This window comes from Lepidochelys kempii, chromosome 23 (assembly GCF_965140285.1).
Source record: "Lepidochelys kempii isolate rLepKem1 chromosome 23, rLepKem1.hap1, whole genome shotgun sequence".
Taxonomy (NCBI): Eukaryota; Metazoa; Chordata; order Testudines; family Cheloniidae; genus Lepidochelys; species Lepidochelys kempii.
In genome coordinates, this window is record NC_136402.1 from 1754996 (window position 1) to 1761135 (window position 6140).

Here is a 6140-nt window from a genome sequence, read left to right on the forward strand (position 1 = left end):
ATATCTCGCCGTGGGAACAGCAGATTGAAGCCGAAAGGGGTGACACCCAGAGGGGAAGGGAAACCCTGCTTCTTCAGGTTGGGAAGAACAGGGTAACCCCCTGGCTTCACTGATTAGTGCTTGCAATGTGCTTTGAGATCCGCACATGCAAGGGACTAGAGACTAACAAAATATGAGCGTCCGCTTGGATTAAGAAAAGCACGAGCTGAGGCCTGGGGAGGGAGCGTGGTCTAATGGTGAAAAGGGCTGACAGGGAAGCAGGACAGCCGGATTCTGTTCCTGGCTCACGTACTGTGTGTGGGACCTTGGACAGGTTGTTTTTGCTCCGTGAGCCCCACCAGTTATTTCCCTTGTTTTTGTACACACATGGATAGCTGGGGCTTTTGGGGTTGACTCTGTCTATTGTATTTCCTGCTCCAAACGCGGTGCCTGCATATCAGTAAACTCTGTTCTGGTACCTGTCCAGAGAACCCCTGTTTTGCTTCTTATCCGAGACAACCAAAGCCCCCCCGCCCCTCTCTCTGCTGTTCACAGGCCAACACTAAGGAAATAGCCAGGTGGCTCCTAGGTTTGATACTTAACCAGCACTTTTCAGTATCAGCGGGTATCTAATGGTCCCCTGCGCACACCCACGTCCATTTAGCAAGGCAGACTGTGGAGTTCTGGTCTCAAGGCTGGAACAGAACAGGAGGCTACGGGTCAGGGTTGTGGGGCGTCAGCAGGACTTTGTGTGGGGGGAGCCCTAGGACTGGAACGGCCGGGGGGTGCCGTGGGGCAGGGCTGGAGCTGCACTGGCAAAGCTCTGTGGAAGGGGCTCCCCAGAAGAGGAATAGAAAGGGGTGCTGCAGATTACAGCTGAGAGGCATTGACGAAGCTGGGTGAGTGGCACACGTAAGAGTGAAGGTGCATTGGCAGAGGGGTGGAGTCTAGAACTGGAACTGCCTGGCCAGCCAGATAAACCAACCCCCAGCCCATTAACCTCCCTTTACACCCACAGCCCAGAGGGTGAGCAGACCCAGCTACCGGGAAATCTCTAGTCCTGCGAGACAGCAAGGAATGCTACCAGGGTGCACCCAGAACATCCAGGCTTCACCTGCAGAAAAGGGCATGAAAGCCTCATTCTTCTTGACACTCGAGGAAAGGGTCGGGATTAAGTAGCTCCAGGTGGTGCCAGCAGCTTGGATCGCTCAGCACCAAGGATAAGGCAGGAAACTCAGAGGTACCCTAAGAACGCAGGATGGGAGAGATGTTTCCTTCCACCCGCTTACAGGCAAACAAGGCGGGGAAGAGACGTGCATTTGGGGATATTGACCTGCCTTACCCTGCCGCCCGGAGCAGAGATGCGGGGTGCCCAGCAAGGGAATTCGGTGCCGTTCGCGATGGGCTTGGACGAGCAGGGAGCTTGTGCTGTGGGGCAGTGCCCGCTGATCTGGAGCCTGCTCTGGCACAGGACACTCCGGACCCCAGGCTTGCTGAGTAGAGATGCAGGAGTTTGGGAGTTGGGACACTTGGGGGGCTAGGCCCAGTGTGGGAAGAGAGTGTGATGGAGCGGTTAGAGCAGGATGTTGAGACTCAGGATACCTGAGATCTATTCCTGGTTCTGTCATTGTGCCACCGGAGGCAAGCAGGTGCCCCCCGAGTCCCCTGAACCCTGGGGATGAGGCCAAAGTGCCCCAAGGGCAAGGGATGAAGAGGGGCTGGGTGTTCAGTCTCTGCTGTGCCAGGGCTCAACGGTCAGCAAAGCCCCTTCGCCCCTCACCTGGGGCAGGGCGTGCCCACAGAAAGCTGTGTCCCTAGTCACCATGTGCGGTGCGTTGGTCTGTGAAGCACTGGGTTTTGTGGATCGCAGAGTTGGTGCATGGCAACTGGAGCCGATCCTCTGTCCGCGGAGCCTGGTTCCTTCCGACCACCTGCTCGAGCTCCTGGTGCCTTTTATCTGAAAATAGCCTGTGATGGACATGGGAACCCTGAGACTGTGAGCACGGGTCAGACTAACAGCCAAGGGAGGAAGTGGGATCTAGTGGTTAGAGTGGGTGGCCTAGTAGCCAGGACTCCTGGGTTCTTTTGGAGGTGGGATCCCCGCTTTTTATTCCACTCTTTGTCCCCCCATTTTTTCCAGTGGAATAAAGCAAGGAAAGGGGAGTACAATAGAGAAAAGGTAAGAGGGGGAAAATATCTTGGGGTTATTTTTGGGACAAACAAAAGGAGGATTTCAACTGGAAACACGACGAACAGCTTTGTTTCCAACTTTCGGGGCCAAAATAAATGAATTAATTTAAAAATGGAAATTTCCCCCTAGTGACAAAATTGGGATTTGTTTTCCAACCAGCTCCAGCGCTGGTAGCGTGGAGAAGCGCCTTGAACAAAGCAGGCCTCACCGAACCCTGTTGTTATCGCCTGGATTCAGCGGCGTCTCCCCTCTGCCACTGAACTCTTCCCCTCAGTCCACCAGCGCTTCCTTCACAGCCTCAAATCCACAAAGCACCACTGTGCATAACCAGGGGCACACAACGGCACAGCTGTTTCAGTAACCGCCCCCTCCAACCACCGTCCTTTTATCAGAACGAAACTGTGTGTTGACTCTGGCTAAAGTTAAACACGGGCAGAAGTGTTGGCAGGATCCACGGCCTAGTTCCCTAGTTCCCAAAACGATCCAGCAAGCAGCGTGGGGCCAGAAGGTGCCTTGGCCTGTCCCCAGGAATTCAAATCCCTCCTGACCCCTCCGGTGGGTCAAAATGAAAGCTGGTTGGAATTATTCAATCAAAACAGGCAAATCGGACTAAACTTTCTCAACTGGGAAGTTCAAAATGAATAGTTGTTGTTCCAAATTGGCTTTTTCATTTCTGATATCTGAACGGTTTGGGATTTTAGGGGAGGCCTCCCCCCCCCCATTTCTCTCTCTTTTCAAACATCTTCCTTTTTGTTCCCAGTGGAAACGGTGGCAAAAGCAAAAAAAGTGTTGGGGGGGGATTTTTTTAAAAACAAACTTCCCCTGCCCCAGTCTTACTCCTTTGTCTACTTTATTTTATCTTTTCCAGTGGGAAAAACTGAGGGAAAGGAGGGGAACCCCCAAACTATCAAAAACTGACACAAAAATGTTCATTTTGCTTCAAACTTTCCTGACAAACCATCAAAATTTCCCAGCGAATGTTTGCCAGTGAAAATATCTTGCTCGATATCTTTCCTGGGCGGCAGGGGAGGAAGATTTTTCACCCTATGATGGGGAGCGCTGGAGTCCTGGGGGGAGCTGACCAGCCCCTTTGCCTCCCTAGCCCAAGAAGGATACAGGCTCTGAGGCACAGAGCCAGCCCCAGAGTAGCCCACACCTCCATCTCTGACTTCTCGCCACTGAAAGAGGAACTGCTTGTCAAGTTGCAGTGAGACGCGCTGGTGCATTCTGGGTGTCCGAAAAGCCAGACCTAGTCTGGACTAATGTGTTTGGGCTAAAGGGAAAGGGAGAGCTCAATCTGTTCCTTCTGCTCTTCAGTTCAGCGCAATCGGGACAGTTAAAGACTCCATCAATATGGAAACAAGGGGGTCTACATTTAAAGAGATAGTCGGGGTGGGGGTCTTCCCTCAGCTTCCCTTCTCCCAGCAAAGCCATCGTACAGCTGCCGTTCAGAGCCGCTGTAAAGCCCAGGCAGTTGCTCTCATTAATGACCCCCCCACCCCAACACGATGTGCAAGAGCTGGGGGGGGGGAGGATGTTTACCCCACTGCCCTGGCTGCCTCTCAACTCGCATCATTCCACTGCACCTCTGTAAATCCCCTGCTGCAGTTTTATCCGCACATCATAATCTCCTTCTCTTCAGCCCCTGTCCTGAGGAGGCCCATAATTCTTCCTGCACAGTCGCCTGGGAACACAGTCTCCAGCTGCTTTCGGGCTTGAACAGTTTTAGCAGCCGATTAACCCCCTGTTCGGAAGCTCCTGTTCTCAGGGTCTCCTGTCCGACTGGACGCAGCCTTTTGCAAAGTTTCCGGGGGGGCTTTCATTGCAAGTTCCTTGGCTAACTTTGCAAGATGTTCTTCCTTCTCAGCCGCTGTACGTCTTTACAGAAATGTCCCTTCGGAAGATTCCTGGTCTCTGTCCACATTCTCTGCCGATTTAATATACTAATTTAATCATCTGGGTAATCATTAATCCAATAATAATAATAATATAAATAATATTTAATAATAACTAGCTCTTATAAAACAGTTTTCTTTCACAGACCTCAAAGAGCTTTACAAAGGAGATCAGTGTCTTTACCCTCTATTTACAGATGGAGAAACTGAGGCACAGGGAAGTGAAGTGAGATGTCTATGGCCGTCCAGCAAACCAGAGGTCGAACTGGACCCAAGGAGAATTGCTACAGTTAAAAAAGGCAGGAAACCCGCAGTGCTGAGAGGATTTTAATACATCAAATATCAATGTTAGATCATTACAAAAATGCCAAAATCTCTTTGATATAAAGAGTGCGAGGCAAAATCTGATGGCTTTGACCAATGTTTGATAACAAGAGAGCGAAAAAGCCAATATCTGGGGGATTCCCCATAATAGTCAAGACTTACACAGAATGGGCAAAATCTGAGGCGAAAATGAAAATGTTTATATCTTTGATCCCTGGCGGGTAAAACCCCCTGGGATTAGATATTTATATTAACATGCTGCGTCTTGTCACACAGCGCAGCTCACACTTGGACGCTGGCAGCTGGAAAGACATGGGACCTGAGGGCAGCTATTTCCCCCTCAGATTAAAAAGGGAGCCAGAAAGGGGCTCCGATCTGAGGGGATTTTAGATCTGTTCAGTCATTAGAGAAAGGGGCTCTTTGTTCTCCCCGACTTCGACACGGGCATCGGGGGGGTGGGACCCTGCTTTCCCCGGGGAAGGGCAGGGAGGATGCAGCCGGACAGCTCTGGGGCAGTTGGGGGCAATGAGGGAAGGGTGGAGGCTGGGCAGTTGGCAGATGGGGCCGGAAGGTTCCGGGCAGTTGGCAGGGGGCAGCCATGAGGGAAGGGCAGTTGTTGGGTTGGGAGATGGGGCCGGAAGCTGCTGCAGTGTAAAAGGGAGAGAGGAAAAAAGAGATGAAATAGGGCAGGACAGCAGAACACTGTTTGATAAATAATTAGAAAAGGGATGGTCCCCCCTCCAGGCCAGCCACCCACACTAGTGCCCTATAGTCTCTCAATGTAGGGTAATGACTCAGGGCATCAGTTCTCCCCCCAGAGGGGGATCTTATCTCCTTCATTCATTAGAGAGGAACAGGGGTGACCTGTGAGGAGACTCTCTGTCATTGTTTGATAATCAGCGAGGCAAATTCGGGAGGATTTTCGAGTCAGTGTTTCACCATGGGGACAAGCCCAGAAAATGCAGAGGATCCGAGTTGTCTTTTGTTAATTTACTTAGTGGCAGGGTCTTTCCAATTCAGTCCAGGGAACGGGCCCCAGGAAGAGCGAGGGCTCATTGAGGGCTGTAGGGTCGCAACAGCCAACCTATCTGAGAGGGTTTTCACAGGAACGGGGGAGAACACAATCAACCCTAACCCAGAGACAAATTCTCCGGTCCTGGGCAGAGCAAAGTTTCCTCTCTCCGTGCCCACTGTCCACCAAGGGGGAGGGGAGATCCAGAGAGATGCAGTCACTTGGCCAAGAGACACTGGGGCTGAGCTATCTCCAAAGGGCTTTCGATAAGGGTGTAGGGAGCAGTGGGGCAAGGAGTTCCACAGGTTGACTGTGTGTTGTGTGAAGAAATACTTTTATTTGTTTTAAACCTGCTGCCTATTAATGTCATTTGGTGACCTCTAGTTCTTCTGTTATGAGAAGTAGTAAACAACACTTCCTTATCTACTTTCTCCCCACCACTCATGATTTTATAGACCTCAATCATATTTCCCCTTAGCCATCTCTTTTCCAAGCTGAAAAGTCCCAGTCTTCTTTATCTCTCCTCATACGGAAGCTGTTCTATACCCCTAGTCATTTTTGTTGACCTTTTCTGAACTTTTTCCAATTCCAATACATCTTTTTTGAGATGGGGCGACCACATCCACACACAGGATTCAAGCTGTGTGCGTACCATGGATTTATATAGAGGCAATATGATATTTTCTGTCCTATTATCTGTCCCTTTCTTAATGATTCCCAGCATTCTGTTCACTTTTTT